Below are 19,489 nucleotides of genomic sequence, written 5' to 3'. Positions count from 1 at the left end.
ATTGTTCACCGGGTAGGTAAGGTAGCCTACCGCTTGGAGTTGCCGACATAGCTTAGTCAGATTCACAACACATTCCATGTGTCTCAGCTTCGGAAGTGTGTCACCGACGAAGCTGCGGTTGTCTCGTTGGATAACATTCAGGTGGATGAGAGCTTGAATTACATAGAGAAACCTGTTGCAATTCTGGATAGGAAGACCAAGGTTCTTCGGAACAAGGAAGTAAGGTTGGTAAAGGTGAAATGGCAGCATCAAAAGGGTTCCGAATGGACTTGGGAGTCGGAGGAGGAAATACGAGGGTACTATCCGGAATTGTTCGTTTCAGCAGACTTCGAGGACGAAGTCTAGTTCAAGTGGGGGAGACTTGTAACATCTATTTCGAGGATTGGCTGTAGTTTACCATTTAAGGGGAATTTTATGCATGGGCTCGGCGAGTTGGGAGTCCAACTCGTCGAGTAGGGTCGTGACATCTTGGACGCGGGTCGGAACTGACTCGACGAGTCGGAAGGCCCGACTCGGCGAGTCAGAGCTGTTTAGAGAAAACCCTAATTTCGGGGTTTGCCCCCTATATAAACGTCATTATCCGCCCCAGTAGCCTCCCTTAGCACCATAGAAGAACGTTCACGGCCGCAAACCCTCTAGTGTGTGAAGTAAGAGCAACTGGGAGCTTATCTTTGAGATTTTGGGGAGGATTCCAAGTTTGAAGGTTATGGCTAACCTTGAGGAGATGGAAGCAAACTTAGATCTGGACCTACCACAAGGATATGATTCAAGATCTGGACCTCCTTAGGTCCCAAATATCATAAAGTTGCACCTTTTATTAAGCTTATTCCCTCTCCATGCATGAAAACTTTGTTTGAAGGTTAGTCTTGGTGTTATGGCCATGTGAGGCATTGCATGCACGTAAAGTTTGCAACTTTACGTGTTATCTACACTAGTAGAGGATAGATCTGAAGTTTGGGACCTTGAGTCCCATTGGAAAAGGCTGTAAACATAATGGACTAAGAGGACTCGGCGAGTTGTGCAAGAGAATCGGCGAGTCGAGAGGGTTTCCTCGTTCACGGTCAAGGGTTCACGGCCAAGGATGTTCGGTTGGGAGTTTACGACCGTAAACATCAAGGAACTCGACGAGTCGCTCGGGTGACTCGGCGAGTCGATGAGTTAGGCAGGGAATCCGACGAGTGACTGATTGTACTCAACGAGTCAAGGTCAATATGGACTGTTGACCTTGACTATAGACCTTGACTTTGACCAGGGTTGACCCTGGGGGTATTTATGGGATTAGGCTGAGTTATTTACTCATTGATTATAGGCAGTTTAGGAGGAGCAGCGTGGGATATATCTGACTTCAGTTTGCCAGTTCATCCTTTGAGAGGTGAGTCTTCTCACCATACCCATGGGTCTAAGGCACCAAGGCCGGCCCATCATGTGATTATGATATATGTGTTAGTCGTTATGTGTTTTGGTATGTCATGTGAATGTGTGTTTTGCATGGAAGACCTCGGGGGGAGCCCGTGGCATTGGATGTAAGACCATGCGGGGTAGCCCATGGCTGTCCTAGGTAAAGACCATGTGGGGTAGCGCATGGCATTGGATGTAAGACCATGTGGGGTAGCCCATGGATTTCCTAGGTAAAGACCATGTGGGGTAGTCCATGGCATTCTTACATGTTTTATGTATGCATGACTTATGTGCTATGTGTGTAGCTTTCATTAGCTAACAGGATATGTGTATGTGTATTGTGTGTGGTATGCTCTGGGGAACTCACTAAGCATTTCGCTTACATGTTGTTGATTTGTTTCAGGTACATCTGAGCCGAAGGGCAAGGGCAAGGCATGATGGCGCTGCGTGCACTCTCTCCCAGACGATTTTATGGGACACTCTGATATTTGAAAATAAAGTTGTAATGAATATGGATTTGAAACAATTGTTTTGGAATTTCTTGATTTATGGAAATGTGTTTGGTTAATTAAAAATGAAAATTTCTTTGAAAAAATTGGGTCGTTACATTTTTGTACAAATCAATTATGCATAACAAAATCATTAATACTTGTCAAAATTTTGAATCATTAATTAATGAAGGTTATTAAAAATTTAATTCTGAGCAAAATCACAATTTTAAAATAATCCATCTATATAAGTTAATTTACATTTCTTAAACTAGACGCCGATAATAATTAATTAATATCAAATGTATAAATAGACAATATAAATATAAGTCGTAAACACAAATATTTTAATTAAAAGTGATAATTTTTTTAATACATAATAACTCATAATAAAATCCAATAATTATTTCCCCGTAAGAAAACTATTTGTCAAAAAACTATTTATCACCGCTGCTTTGTGCGGGCACACATATAGTATTGTAGTAATGTTCAATCAAACATCTTTGAAATTTTTAGATGGGTCAAAATATATAAGGAATGGTCGATATATATAAGGGTTCGGCGCGTGATGCGTTTGTATTATTTTTTGTCGTCATATTAACGCCACATCATATTTATCACACGTCTCATCTTCTTTACCACACAAAGGGGATGATTTGCCATTTCATGATATATATATATATATATATATATATATATATATATATATATATATATATATATATATATATATATATATATATATAAACAATTAATTTAGATAAAAACTAAAAATTTCATTAATTTAGAAAAAAATCATATATCATTAAATTAAAAATAACATAGTAATAAAAATAAAAAAGATAAAAAAGAAAGCTACATGTTTCGTTTTTATGTACTGCTATGTAATGTGTACCTCTTAATGCCAGTTTTCATCAAATCATGAAGCAATTGTATTTCATGTTTTAAAATGACTACCTCTTAAATTTTTTATAAGTTTTAGAAAATGAAAGAATATGTTTTATATAATCGTTTTAGAAATAAATGGAAATGTTAGTCAACCCTTGGTCAAATTAAGCAATGTCAACCATTTTTAAATGATTTTAATATATTTATTTTAGGTGTTAAGTTTATGTTTTTAATCTTTCTTGGTATCGCACAGTCGCAGTAAGTCCACTAAACTTCTCCATGTGTGATGGGCTAGTTGTTCAACTGGGCTAAAGTGTTGGACTGGTTGCTAGGCTGAAGTTTTGGGAGCTGTTTATATAAGAATGAAGAAGATGAGGGACTGAAGTTGCCTTATTTGAAGTATCAGGGTGGCGAGAGAGTCGGCAATGGGGTGCCTTATTCGAACCTGGTATGCATATTATTTAATTTCAAACCTTTAAATTTATAACAAATTCAAACTTAACCCTTCAATTATTATGTTATATCTTTGATCATTTTAGTCTCTCTCTCTCTCTCTCTCTCTCTCTCTCTCTCTCTCTCTCTCTCTCTCTCTCTCTCTCTCTCTCTCTCTCTCTCTCTCTCTGTATATATATATATATATATATATATATATATATATATATATATATATATATATATATATATATATGGTGACGTTCAATAGATAACCATAATTAACAAGTAACAAAGGAACCAATCGTGAGCGTCAGAAATCATAATGATCAACGGCTAAAGAAATAGATGTACACTTGTAAAAATTGGACGCACATACATCGGATTATACGAAAAAATTCACTTCCTTACCAAAAATCTACCTCTTTTTTTCGTTTAAAATTTTTTTTAGGCCGCATTTTTATCGAAAAAAAACCGAATATACCGTTGTTCTCGATTTTTCATCCTCTTTCCATAGAGATCCATGTTGATATATAAAAAAACGATTTTTTTTTCGAAAAAAACTCACTTCATTTTGTTAGTTTTTACAATATTTAAGTTTATTTTTATCAAAAAAAACTAATTATACCAAAAAAATCAATTTTTTGTAGTCTATTAAGAAACATCAACACCGACTAAAAAAACATCGATCAGTGTAGATTCACACTGTTAATCTAAACTGTAAATATTTCAATTTTTAACATTCACGATGTGAATCTGAACTGAAATAACGTTTTTTTTAAACATGAATATGAATCTATGTTTAAAATATATCAAAAAGTATGAATTTTGATATATTTATTAATTTTTTTTATATATATAAGTAGACATTAACTTTTCAACAAAGAAAATGAAGTGAGTTTTTTTCGAAAAAAAAAGTTCATTTTTTATATATATCATAATTGATATCTATAGAAAAAGGACGAAAAATCGTGAACAACGATATATTCGGTTTTTTTTTTCGATAAAAAAATGGCCTAAAAAATTTTTAAACGAAAAAAAAGAAGTGAGTTTAATTATAATCCGATGCATGTGCGTCCATTGTAAAAGTCTACAACCCTTCATTTTCCCATTGATCGCTTTAAATTTTGACGCGTTGGATTGATTTCTTGGTTCCTTTATTAATAATAGTTCTCTATTGAACTTTTACTTTTTTATATATATATATATATATATATATATATATATATATATATATAAACTTTGTTCCTTTAGAAACAGTGAACTTCCTTCGTTTTCGTCACTTTATCTCCTTATGTTGTTTGTTTTGTTGTTATTGGTCCATATGGTATTGATTTGTTTACTTTTTATTTACCCTGTCATTGTGTCTGCGTCTCTTTGAGTAATTTTTTGGGGGTTTTATCTGGTCGGTGGGTTTTATTTTGCTCCACCTATGTGACACTAATCGCCTCCTCCTAAACCACCGTCATTTGCTTCTAATCGATTTCCGACATTTGCTTTGTTCCTGGCCTTAGCATCTGCCCTCCCCTTCTTTCTCCATCAAAGTTGTTTCCCCTCAATTTAATTCCACTGCTGGTTCCTGTCTGCTGTCTGCTCCACCCACTATAGCCCGATGCGTTCCCTCCGCCTGCTCGCCGTCTGTACGCCCCACTTTTTTTTCACAAATCATTGATTTCACATGGTCCAGGTTCGATTTTTCTTTCATTCTATGCTCAATTTGGCTTTTGTTTTTGAAAAAAGCTGACCTTTGCGGCCATAATTCGCACTTGAGAACCGCTCAGATAATTCTTATTTTGAAGTTTTTCATTTTTGGGTGGGCAGACTTCTGCTGCTACTCCGATGGCATCGAAGACGACCATTTGAAGACTGAAGAACGCTAGCTGTCACACGTATCTATTTTTATTTGAAGTAGAGGCTTTGGTTTGAAGGAGGCTTTGGATTGAATATTAGTCTTTTGCTTTGTCATCGGTTGGCGTTTGTTTTCTTATAGGATAAACAAACATCGGCCGATTGGGGAGGAGCAAAGGTGGGAGGCTGGGCCTGAACCCTAATTTGGAGGTCAGAACTTCTCTTTGTTTTCTTTGGTTTTTGGGTTTTATTTATTAATATTTCCTTTAAATTTATCACCAGGCATATGTATATGAAACAGAGCTGACGTTATTGATGGCAACCATCAAAAACTTTAAATGTTTTACTAACAAATGTCGATTTAATAGAATTTAACAGGTACACGATATGCCTCAAGTTTCAGTGGTCTTAATGGGTTCAACTGTGAACCACATGTTAACTAAAACGAAGATTATTTTTTGTATGTGATTAAACTGTTAAAAGATTTATTGGTATGTTTCCGCCAAGTATGACCTTTTCACTCTTTAAAAACAAGGAAACTGAGAAAACGATATGCAGTAGTTGACCGGAACAAGACCCTTCCTACTCCAGGTATGGATTTCGTTTGTTTTCCTTTTTTTTTTTTTTTTTTTTTTTGGCTTTTTTCAACAATTTTAATCATGGATATGTTTAATTTGTATTTAACTTTCATACCTCAAAGTTGGAACTTAGATTGTTGATTCATGGACAAAGACTTGCATGTACAATACTATTATGTATAAATGAATTCAATTTTCACTTTGAAAGTGAGTTATGTCGTTGTTTTTGGTTGCCGGATGGATCTTTGATGGAAATTACCAAAGTGTATCCTTATATGCAGTTTATGGCTGCCCATAACATGTTCCTGAACGTGTATGTTTAACTTTAAGATAATATTTCTATAGTTTATGACATTATAAGTATCATTTATTAATATAATTTATATCTTGTAATAATGTCGGATTGTGTAGGTTAAATCAAATAAACCTTATGTAAGGTCCTTAAAGTATATTATTATTATTATTATTATTATTATTATTTGTGATTTGCAGCCCAAATATTAGCAGTAAACTTACTAATGTACTGCACCAGATCTTGAAGGAAACTCAAGAAGATTTGTCTAGATTTAAACATGTTCTTGTCAATCCGGTAGTTAAGTTACTTTCTATATATCATGATCCATGATTCATGTGATGTGTATGTTTTGACATTGGCTTTTCATGTATACATCCAGGTCCAGATGAGTAGACCACCATTTGTATTGTGAGTTTGAATCAAAGACCGGAAGAACATGAAAAAGAAGTTTTGTTGCATCTTTTCATATTTCCATGTATTTGATTTATGATTAAAAATGACATTTTTCCTGTTTGCTATGCGCAAACATAGGTTTCCAATATGTGGTTGTGGCAACAAAATTAGATTTGTATTATGTTATTCTATTTTTCTATTTCGTTTGTGGCTACCTAATCCACTTTTTAAATATAATTTGTTTTTTTGGCAGAATTAGCAACACAAACACAAATCCAAACCCTCCAACCCATGCAAAGCATGGGAAACTTCTCTAGTTAATTAATTAAAGCATAAAGCCTTAAGCAATAGTAATCTTTTAACCTCTTTAGACTTGTGCCACATAATTTTTATAGGTTTTACATTTTCTTCACTCTATCATGTGGTCGTTACGAACTTTGTTTTAATTCATGTTTCATGTTTTTGGCCATACAACTTTTTAAACTTTTCACTTTTCGTCCCCTCCTTACTTTTCTTTTAAATCCCTGTTGAAGCCAGTGTGATCTGTTTACTTGTTCTCCTTGTTGATCACCGTCACACGCGTCCACGTACAACCCTTCACTGCTTTTAGCTCCAATCAATTTCTTCCACAACATCTACACATCCATTGATTTCTTTCGCCAAACCAATACGTAAATTTCCTCATTTTTGAACATTCATCTCATTCAATCGAAAACACATTATAAAATTCAACCAATAAATAATAATCAAAAGATATCCCGACCAATCCAAGCCTATGCCAACGGCGTGCTGGGTCTTCATTTAACTATAAATATTTCATAACAATAGGTAGAAATATTTACAAATCAAGTCATTGCAAATAAACACCAAAAACGTGAAAGTGGAATATTTTTAAGAGCGAATGATATTATATATGTTAAATGAAATATAAACGACAATGTTTTTATTATGTTTTAAGTCAAGGTAATTGACTCGAACACATGTAAGAAAACTTTATGAGTCTCATATGGCCTTAAGGGAACCCCAAGTTTTTGTATGTGCATATTTATTTTTAAGATAAGCGAATCAGAAAAATTTAAAATATGTGGGTATGTAGGAAAACTATCCACATATACTCAAAGAAGCTATCAACATAGGATGAAAGGGTAATACCACTTGAAGTAAAAAATATATAAATACATAAAAATAATATGGTTATACATATAAAATACATAACAAATACATAAGCATCTATATAAAAAAACTTAAAAAAAAATACATATAAATATGTAATACATAAAAAATAACACTTAAAAATACATAAAAATATGTAAAATACCTTAAAACACATATAAATATACAAAATAAATACGTTTATACATTTAAAATACATATACATATATATATATATATATATATATATATATATATATATATATATATATAACTTAAAAAAATACATAAATGTGTAAAAATACATATAAATACGAAAAAATATGTTTATACTTTTCTTTTCAATTGTTTTTAGGACTATAAAAAATTTCCAAAAATAATAAGACTTTACCGTAGAAAACCCTAACATACTTTGTCTATACTATTATATTATGTTTTTGTGACATTTTGTCTCTAAAAAATTAATGGATTTAACAGCATTAATGTCACATAGATATTAAACACCACTAAAAATTATAGATTTATTTTCATACAAGTTATTATAATGCACTACACCGTTTCTTAGGGTTTTTGACTTTTCAGTTCTACCAAAATTTACTAATTTTACCTTATTCACTCTTCAAGCTATGGGTATAGGTCTAAAAAACCGTGGAGGGGGCTGAGCTGGCATGCCTGCACATCGTTGAGGCAATGGGAACACCGCCAAGACTATACATGTTGTGGCTTCATGTTGCAGCTTCAACGTCACTCAACACAAGAAAAATTAGGGGAACGGTTATATGACCGTTTGTAACGGTCGAATTATTTGTTACCTATGAATACATATCACCTCACTCAATTTTTTTACATCATTCTTTTCTTTCTTTCTACTTTACACAATTTCACAACCTCAAAAATAAAAAATGGATCAAAACCCAATCACTCCTCCATTAAACCCAAACCCAAACCCACACCTAGACCCAACCACAACATATCATATGGACAAAAACCGAAGGTTTGACGCCTGTAGAAGTGTTGCAAGCGTTGAAGGCACAAATCCGTGAAAAAAAATAGGGGAAAACATTTAAATTAGTTATCTTTTTTTTTATCGTAGCATTTTTTGGTCTTACAATATCTTTATTTTTAATTTAAATGGTATGTTTTTATTTAAATGATATGTTTTTACATATTATATAATTTATTTTTATAATTATTGAAAAAATGAAAAGAAAAGAATAACTCGAAAAAAAAAGATGACATGAAAATTAGAGTGGTGTGTTGATGTGAAGAGTATTTCATACTAAATATGGTGTGGTGTGGGGAGTGACATGACATGTGAGGTGACACAAAAATGGTATGGAGACGGTGACCCATATCCACTACCCTCAGTGTAACAATGCCAACAAATGTCAACTCCTTTGGTCCTCGCATGTTCGTACCTCACCCTTAGTCTTTGCCTTTTCATCTTTGCATTAAACCAACACCTTGTGTTACGATATTCTATATATTACACTTATTTTTTTTTGCTGATTTGGTATTAAATGTACTTTATGGAATCAACGATTTGAAATTGTTTGGTATAATATAGGAACCATGAAAACGAGATTGAAGAGGAATCGTAAGAAGGTGACCATGTAAGAGTAACACACATTTGAATTAGAAAGCATCCCAAAGGTCTTGGTAATGTCGTCGCAACCAATGGTGATTAAGGCTAAGCTTATTTTGAAGATTTTTGAAAAGAAGATTAAAGAGGCTAGTGGTTTTGTTCTCTCACAACTTAGGTTTGTTTTCAGTTTTTAATGCTAGTTTTGTTTAGTAGATTATGGTTCATGGATACTCAATATGTTTTGTTTGGAATTGAAATTCCTCATTATTATATTGATTTTGCTTGCATGATCTTTCATTTTGATTCAAAAGTTCAAAATAATAACTAGTGAACTTATTCTTATACATGAATCAAATAGAATAATTAGTTTCTTTGTATTGTAGTCTCTCGTTTGATTCTAGTTTCAATTTCCAATTGACGTGTCATTGTTTGATCGAATGTATCATTGTTTGAATGATATCTTTAACTTCAAATTCTATGTCGTTTTCACTAAAGTTGAATGCAGTTTCTAAAATCTTAGTAGAGGCTGTTACCTTGCCTAAATCCACATAAATTTTTTATATTAGATATGTTGTTATATGCTTATTTACAAATTGAGTTTATATGTTAAGTTGTATTTGTTTTAATAATATTTACAATTTTCGTTATATTTTTTTAATAAGGTTGTATTTGGAGTTGGAGTAGTTGATATTTACATGGGTGAGTTTTTGATTTCTTGCAGGTTGAAATTGCATGTAAGTTTAATAAGGTACCATTTGGAGTTTGAGTAGTGTCGGATCCCATGTATGTGTGCATAACTGGGAAGAAACTACCATTATAAGATATGTGTTATTACCAATGGTAACTATATGGGGTTGACCAGGTACTAGAATCATAAGAACTTATCTTTTAAAGAAGGTTATGGTTATTATTGGAAATGGTAGTGATATGCAATGTATACTTTTGCAGTGGTGAGTGTTTGGTATATGTGATGGACATTGTATAACAGTTGTTGCCTCATGATTCATCTGCCAACAAGTCAGTATTCCTTTCATGCTTTCTCTTTCAAACACACACATAGAAAGTTTTAAGATTTACCTTTTGTGCCTAAATTTTAACCATTTTTCTGTACTTTGCTGAGAGTTATTTTAAAAACTTACACTTCAAATAAGTCAATGATTATCTATCATTTAAATTTTCATTTCAACATTTAACCATTTAGGTCACTACTTGTAACGTCCCAAAAATATGGCCCAAAATTTTCATTTTTGATTTAATAAAAACATTAATCCAATCATTGTTATATAACCCCAAAAAGATCAAAGTATGTCAATACATCAAAACATATTGGAGTAAATCTCAAAATGAGGAAAAAGGTGGTGTCTGCCCTGCAATCATCCCGGGCTCTTCCCTTTCGATCTGGAAGTACCCGAAACATAAACTGAAAACCGTAAGCATAAAACTTAATGAGTTCCCCAAAATACCACATACCATACATACATAAATAAACACATAATGGGACCCGCATGGGATCGAGCCCCGCTCGGTATACAGATCTGTCAGTCATCAGGCCCCGCCCAGTATACATATAAACATATAATCACATAAACATACAAACACATGCGATAATCACAAAGATAATAGCATACAATACAACCATCATGCCTCGCCCTACATCGAGCCTCGCCCGGTAAACATACACACATAACATATGCAAGAGTCAAGCATACAACTAGCATACTAAAACATCAAACCATGGGCCAGAATTGGTGCTTTCGACCCGTTAAGCACAGTGAGGAAACTTATCTCAGGCTGCTGAATCTCACAGATAAAACTCTGACTGCTGGCACGCTAAATATCCCCGCGCTATAATCACAAATAACATCCAATTAATAATTAGATCCCGAATCACACAAGGAGTCCATTCTAAGTAAGAAGACCTAATTTACCCTTTCCCTAAATTGGCCCAAGGCCCAAGTCCAATCCAAATGTCCAAAAAGCCCAAATTCTAAAATAATCATCCAAGGCCCAAATATGGACCAATTTTCCAAATTAGGTCCAAACCCCTTCATGGGCATTCAACCAAAGGTCCAATAAAATATTATTAGCCCAAAATAATATTCTGATGGCCCAACAAGGCCCTAAACATCTTGAGTCCAAGCATAGCCCAACACCGTGAGCCTAAACATTCCGAAGCCCATCGGCTGAGTACGCGGGACGTACTCAGCTCTTACGCTAAGCGTACTTGCATTGGGGCTTATAAGCGCGACGTACCAGCTTGTACGCCCAACATACTCCCAGCTTGCCCAACATTCTTCATTCATCACTTATTCGGTTAAGACTTCGACCTAAACCTTAGATCTGACTTCCCTAAGGTGGGTTATCACGTAAAGTTGCCAACTTTACGTGCATGCGTGGCTTAATGGGGCTCTATAGCTCAAAAGAGCTTAATAAATGACTTAACACATGCATGAGACCATTCCCACCATAAAGTTTGCACCTTTATGCTTAAGAAACCCTTAATATGCCCAGATCTACAATGATAAGCTCCATAAACGTCCTTAGCTCACAAAACTAACCAAAAAGGAACCAAAATAGTAAAAAACAAGCCAAGGAGTATATCTATGAAATGATATGACAAGCTTTGAACTTTATACCTCAGAAGCCATGAAATGAAGGTGCTAAAGCTGGATCTAAGGTCATCTCCAAAAGGATGAGTCTTCAACCTTCTCCTTCCCCTTCAAGATGCACAAAATACACCAGAAAAGATTCACAAGAGCTCAAAAGCACCACTCAAAGGCTAAGGGACGAATTAGGGTTTTCAAAGGTATGGAGGTTGGTTAAACAAGGCCAAATGAGACTATCTTATGTCATATATAGGGTACAAGCCCTAAAATTAGGGTTTCCAACTTGCTTACGTATGTTAAGCGTACTCCACGTAAGCCCAACGTACGTGGATGAGCTCCGCGACCAGCATCTGCTAGTACACCCAACAACAAGGAGTATGCCCAGCGTACTCCATCTTTCCTGAAGTTGGCAATTCTGCTCCCTAGGGACCAATTCTGCAAACCATTACACCCCAAGGGTCTAAACTGAAAAGTATAATGAACCAAGTGTTACACTACTACTCTCACTTTATAACTTCAATCACCCATTTTGTTGATTTGTGACCAAACTCTTGCTAATCAACTCTTCTTATATCACGGGTAACATTTACTAGAATTTAGGGAAGTGATGTGAATTTGTATCATTTAACTTGAATTTGAATTCATTGGCAAGTTCTTGTTTCTCTTATAACTGATAATATATATATATATATATATATATATATATATATATATTATCGACAAGAGGTTATGTTGAAAAGATGCGATAAATAGGTGGCAACAAGTAATTACCATTTGCTCATGGTAGTGGAGAACCACCCCTTATGGGAAGTCATATGTTCTACGTGTTCTAGATATGATTTCTTGTCTTTTTGTCACTAAAATGCCCTCCACAAGCATACGAATGACAATAACTAGGAATGTTTGTTTGCTCCATGTACGGTATGCAACATTTAATCACTTGATTCACTCTAATCTTGAAGAGATCCGAATCCTCCCATATGTAGTACTTTTCATATGAATAAATGTACCTCCTTTGTTGAGAACTATAATGTGGCGGTGTTTTTCTATCTGTAAAGGAATTGACTATGTTAGCAAAAAAATCACATTTACAACAACAATATGCTCATCCCTGAATATTTTCCTGAGTTATTATTGGTAACAATCATATATGTCAATATGTGTGATCCACCATTATATACTCAAAACCCTTTTTGTCTCGGATTTCCAAATCAAACCCTTGGAGAAGGAGGATTCATCTAATAAGGCTATGTCAAATGGAATATTTGAATTTATCTGGTGCAAAAACAACCACAAACAACTATTTTTCAATTGTAGTGAAAGTGAGTTGGGCTTTTATATATATATATATATATATATATATATATATATATATATATATATATATATATATTATTTGCATAATAAATTGCAACATAATTTTTATTCACCCTTTGCCCAATATCCCCAACCACATAATAACTTGCATAACACCTAATTTCAAAAAGTAAATTCCAATCTGGTTATTGCATAACACTATTTAAACAAAAAATTTAAACACCCAATCTCCTAAAAAACGGTGACAAAATTTGATCGATTGTCGTTGATATGATAAAAAAATAACCAAATAAACCTAGGTAGCTAGAGAAAGTCGGGTCGATTGCACAAGGATTTTGTGGTCAAATTTATGTGTGTAAAATAATAAATAAACTTGATTAAAAGTAAAAAATATGTTGCTAAAATGATTGTGAATAAATTTAAAAAATTCAAAGCTATGTAAATACAAAATATATATTTAGAATTGACAATTGATTAATTAGAGTAAACAAGATCACTTATGGTTCGGTTGTTTAGATTATTAGAATTACCATACTTATCCTCTCATATATTCCAACTTAATTAGATAGACATAATTAGGTTAATTCGCATGCAAATATATAATTTTTAGGGAAATTAATTTTAGACATACGATATGTTGATCTAACTAATTGTCTTAGTCCCTACACATATTGGATTAAGCACAACTAGTTTTTTCAATATCATGTCTTACAATTAAACCCCTACAATGTTGCATATTTCATGTTAAAAATTATGAATATTGTATGTTGATTTACTGGACCATCTTATTCCCTATACTAATTGAACTCGAAACGGTGTATGAATTGGAAATACAATATTTTAGTTAAAATAACAAACACGAAAGTAAAACACAAACTCAAGTACTACTAGTTGAATGATTAATGTAAAAAAAACATAATAACACTAGAAATCATTCGAAATAAAGGTAATAATCAAAGTTTATTCATCATAACATCGTAAAACCTTACCAAAAGTAATCTTTAAGAATTTAGCCTTCCATCTCTTAGAAAAAGCGCAACATAATGATCTTCAAAAAAGAATAAACATAGCACGCCAAGCCGAAATACTTGAAACGACCGAACGGTTAATTGATGAGCACCCTCCAATTATTCTTGCATGATTGAATCTTCAAAATTGTTGAAACGAAGACTTATATGGTGTAGATAAATATTATTTTTGTGCTCAAGAAGATTATATTTATAGGAGAAAAGGATAGTTAAAAGAGGTTGAATTGGAAGAGGATTGAAAAAACTAAAAATATAGTATTTTTAATAAAATTGGAGAGGTTGTATCAGAAAACCGGAGACCTCAGACTAAAGCCGAAGAGATCCATTTTTTTGGGTGCTTTGTGAATCAGAGAGATTGTAAATAAGAGAGAAAATCAAAATTATCAGAATTGCTAGCTTTAAAACTGGAGGGCTAAACTTGAAAAAGCAAAGATCTTTGATTGTGTAGAGTGAGATCTCCGGTTGTGTCAAAATGCAACACAAACTCTTAAGGAAATTCGTGGATCACAAGTGAATCTAAGGTATTGAATTCGGATAGCATGAAAGAAACGCGGGTTGCATAATTCAATAGGGATATATCATTTAAAACATCTACAATCCATTAAACTATATATAGTTCAATGGATTGACACATGTTCCATTAAATACATATTCGATTTTACTTTTAACACCTACAATCGATTGAACGCGGGTTGCATAATTTGTGCTCGTTTATGTTCGTTTGTTTAACTGATAAGCGAACATAAACGAACACAAATGAACTTAAAAGAGAATAATTGAACATTAAATAACATAAACGAACTACTACAAACGTCTTAAATGAACATAAACAAACAAATATATGAAATTAAATGAACACAAATAAACTTAAATGAATAAACACATAAACATTTTTGCATGTGTGTGTTTGTGCATGTGTCTATTTGTAATAAAATAAATGAACGAACATAAACAAACGAATGTTAGCAAACATAAATGAACGAACGAGAGCATTGTTCGTTTTCGTTCGCTAACTAAACGAACGAGATAACTTATTCATGTTCGTTCGGTTATTAAATAAACGAACATAAATTAACTTCTCACCAAACGGTTTGCTTTATGGCTATAATAATAATCATCATTTGATTATCTCTATTGAACCTTATTTAAGAGTTAGAGTGATCATTGAATTCTTTTATTCAACTCCACTTTATGCCATCACTCATACTCCATTAACCACACACTCAATCGTAATCAACATCTTTATTCACGGATGCCCCAAAAGGAATATATATAGGTGATAATTGGTCGATAGAAAATAAATATTGACGGGCATCCATGGTGGATCCACACACACACACACACACACACACATATATATATATATATATATATATATATATATATATATATATAATTTTGTATTATGATATTAAATATGTAAATCTTGAAAAAAATTATATATATATTTGTAAAAACATAAAGTCATGACATACAAATTGTAGGGGGTAATTGTCTGTCATGTGTTTCAATAAAATGTCAAAAATTATGTCATACAAAATGACGATCGTAAATGTTTGTCGTAATTCTATGTCACAAATGTTTGTTGTAAATTTACGATAGATAAATATATATCATCAAAATGACGATCGTAAATGTTTGTCGTAATTCTATGTCACAAATGTTTGTTGTAAATTTACGATAGAGAAATATATATCATCTTTCATTTACGAGAGAACTTTCAATGATACATATTTCTTTGTCATATATATATATATATATATATATATATATATATATATATATATATATATATATATATATATATATATTCTACTAGCTATACATGTTTTGTTATCATATGTTTTTATGCTAATAAAAACATGAGTAAATTACATGAATGGTCCCTATGGTTTGGGGTAATTTGCGCGTTTGGTCCCTAACTTATTTTTTTAACTCGGAAGGTCCCTACTGTTTGTTTTTGTTACGTACTTGGTCCTTATTGTTTGTTTTTGTTACGCGTTTGGTCCATGTCTTACCTAAAAAAACTATTATTTAAATAGGGAAAAATAATGGGGTAGGTAAGGTAAGGTGAGGGGTGGGGTTAGGGTGTGTTTATTTAAATAAATTAAAAACTAAAGGGAAAAATAGTCTTTTTAGGTAAGACAGGGACCAGACGCGTAACAAAAACAAACAGTAGGGACCTTCCGAGTTAAAAAAATAAGTTAGGGACCAAACGCGCAAATTACCCTAAACCGTAGGGACCATTCGTGTAATTTACTCTAAAAACATTAAAACAAAAAACATTTTAGAATCAAAATAAAAGGGAAACAATGAACAAATTCAAACACTTAAATCTAATGATAAATTCATTTTTATGCATTTTAATTTGTTTTCTTGAAAATGTAGATGTGTATATTTTATATACACAACTTCCCATTCGTGTTTATAAGATCATACCTGTACCATTCCCAAATTTACGGTTATTTTAAAAATTTTATTTATGCTTATTTTAAAACAAAGTATTTCTTTTGTTGCAAAATTGGTCCGAAAAATATTATTTCAATTGAGATAATATTAACATTAAACATTTCCGAAGAAACGTTCGATATTGATATCTTTTCAAAACTTGGGATGTCGTAACTGATACAAAACATAAGTATAAACAGATCTTACATTAATTAATACTAATGATCTACGTATTCTTTAGTCTCTCAGTGTAATGTATCTTCGCGTGGATACATGTGATGCAAATATACTGAGTGAGTCAGGTTGGGAAACCTGGTGAGATACATAGAGTTTTCAACCCACAATAATATAGTTAATTTGTTTATTCACATATTTCATGTCAAACAATTAACTGGATTTCCCATCCCCTTTTTTCTTTTTTATTCTTCCCTAAGGATTTATCCTAAGGGTCATATCTTACATCACATTTACCTATCATTGCCTACATCATATTTCCTTATATGTTTGTTGCTAAGGACTTTAACTAGGGATCATCGCCTATATCGCAAAGACCATACTGTTTTGGGGATTATTCCCCGAATATGTGTTCAGTAAGGGTTAGAGTATCATCGCATGAATACGTAGTTAATACATCGCCTAAACTTGTAATTCATCACCTACAGGTTATGAGCCTACATGAGTTTCCACATGACTTGTTTAGATTAGTTAGTGGTCCCCATCTATACTCTGGCAGACGAATACATTGCAACATCGCAAGTCAAGGTCAGGGCATCTCCTAGTCATCTCCTATTTATCATCACCTATCTGCCATCACCTATCTATCACCTCTTATCTACGATCACCTATTACTACCCAATATATATATATATATATATATATATATATATATATATAGAATACTTATATATATATAATACTTATATGTTTAAATCAGCTAAACATCATCTAATAATATTTTATCTAACACATAATATTCTCAGCACAGATAATAAGCACATACGAATGTAATTATCTAGATATTTCATATCTATGTGTAAGATGAAAGTAACTATGCACTCACCTGACGAAAATGGGTAACTGACGATTTCAGTAGCGCTTCGCTTGGTACTTTGAAAATACCTAGATGCATAAAGTGCTAAGCCTTAGTCTAGTTTCGTAATCATGGTGACTATGATAATTATAGTCTAGATTCCTCACTAATCCCAATATCTATCTATCAACTAAGGATCATCCAGGAAGGACAGTTGGGAAGCATGACCATTTCAGCGTATAGCCTTTCTGAAATCCAACAACCAAGCCAATGTGACCATTCTAGACACCTATCCCATAAGTTAATCAATGAGTATAACGCTTTGGAATCACTGATAAATCTTATTTGTAGGTTCATAATAATGATTTTTGACTATAAATACAAGTTACACTGAAGGAAATAGAGTGTAGCTTAACTTATAGCGAAAGGTCAGGAATTTTACTGCCAGAATTCCTACTCGAGAGCTTCTATTTTTCAGGATTTTTGATGCCTAGAGCCTTGCTAAACACCCCTAAGGACTAGAAGGACTTGGACTCAAGAAGAAAGAAGTATTGGAGCAAATGGATTTGCAAGATGTGAGCAAAAGGGTGATTTTCGCAAATTATTTATAGGCTGTCAGGATGGAGTATGCCCAACGTAATTTCAGGTAACGCCCAACGTAATTTAGGGCTACACGCATCGTAGTGGCGTGGGCAACAAGAAAATACAAATGTAGATTTTAAATCTTCATAAATTCATTACTTTTTCATACGGGCTCCGTTTTTTATGTTCTTTATATCCACGCGTAGCTATCGATGAGATCTACAACTTTCGTTTAGACTCCGTCGGTTAATTTTGACTTTATTTTTAAAGTTATATTTTTAACAGGCTATTAAAGTCCGTTAAAAGTTCATAACTCTCTCGTCTGACGTCAATTCTCAATTGTCTTTATATCTTTGAACTCCTACTAATTAGACCTTAAATTCTTATTTAGATCATTTTGGATAAAAATCCACCAATCTAAAATTCGATTTCTAAGATGTATTCAGGTATACTGAATCTTAGAAAAATCATAAGTTCCTCCATCTAAATTCGGTCTCTTTGGACGTTCTTTATATGTAACCTATCAGCTTAACGAATACTACGACTTCCATTTAGACCTCATAAGCTAAAAAGTAATTTATCAAAAATTCACTTTTTACGATACGAAGAGTCGTGCCGGTTTAATAGCGAAACTTCGAAGAAGCATAACTTCTTCATACGAAGTCGGGTTTCAACGTTCTTTATATGTACATAATCCTTGTCACATATACTATAAATTTTGTTAAGATTATTTTTCCTAACTAATCTTCTATCAATAAGTCATTTTTAATGCTTATTATCTCTAAATTGACTAGCCCGAATATACGAGCGTTACAGTTAGCTCCCCTTTAGGATGATTATGTCCAAGAATCATCAACAAAACGGGGCTATTATAACGACTCTACACATTACCTTTCCATCATAGGTGATAACCGTAACTCTTTATGTCTTTACATTGAGTTTCTAACTCCGAAGCTTCTTGACTGTTGACGTTGCTAAATTCTACACTTGCACTTTCATCTAAATTCGGTCTCTATTGGAGACTACTTACTATTCTTGAGTAGACATAAAATCTTTATTTTGACTGTCGGACCGATGGTTCATGTTCTAATGACTTCCCATCGTATGATGCAATGGCTAGACTCAGGTCTCTTTGAGTCAGACTCTAACACAAAGGATACCTTCCTTCATGTTCTAATATGATAAAATCCCATTGTAGCAGGTAGAAATCTCTAACTATCGGGTGTTAAGCTCTAATGACGATTTGCAATCTGTCTGTCGATTGCCTTGATCCTTTCCTTATTCGATCTTTGACTAAAGTCGGACACTACGTCGAATATGGTTCTCAGAACCAAGTCTATTACTTTACGAATATATCTTAGTCAGACTCGATTTGATATGACCACTAGGGTCGGAATAGCAACCATCTTCTTTAGTCATTA

General features: G+C 33.2%; 1 long non-coding RNA gene across 1 annotated transcript; it reads left to right on the top strand.

Annotated features, from left to right (window-relative positions):
- The first annotated feature begins 4,625 nt into the window (after positions 1 to 4,625).
- LOC145109830 (uncharacterized) lies at positions 4,626 to 5,684 on the top strand. The gene is made up of 3 exons (XR_013709244.1): positions 4,626 to 4,893; positions 5,028 to 5,264; positions 5,337 to 5,684. It is a non-coding gene; the product is annotated as an uncharacterized LOC145109830 (long non-coding RNA).
- Positions 5,685 to 19,489: the final 13,805 nt, after the last annotated feature.

This window comes from Lactuca virosa, chromosome 4 (assembly GCF_052849685.1).
Source record: "Lactuca virosa cultivar CGN04683 chromosome 4, Lactuca_virosa_CGN04683_v6, whole genome shotgun sequence".
Classification (NCBI taxonomy): domain Eukaryota; kingdom Viridiplantae; phylum Streptophyta; class Magnoliopsida; order Asterales; family Asteraceae; genus Lactuca; species Lactuca virosa.
Note: the sequence above shows the minus strand (reverse complement) of the source record. Positions and strands in the feature narration are given on the sequence as shown.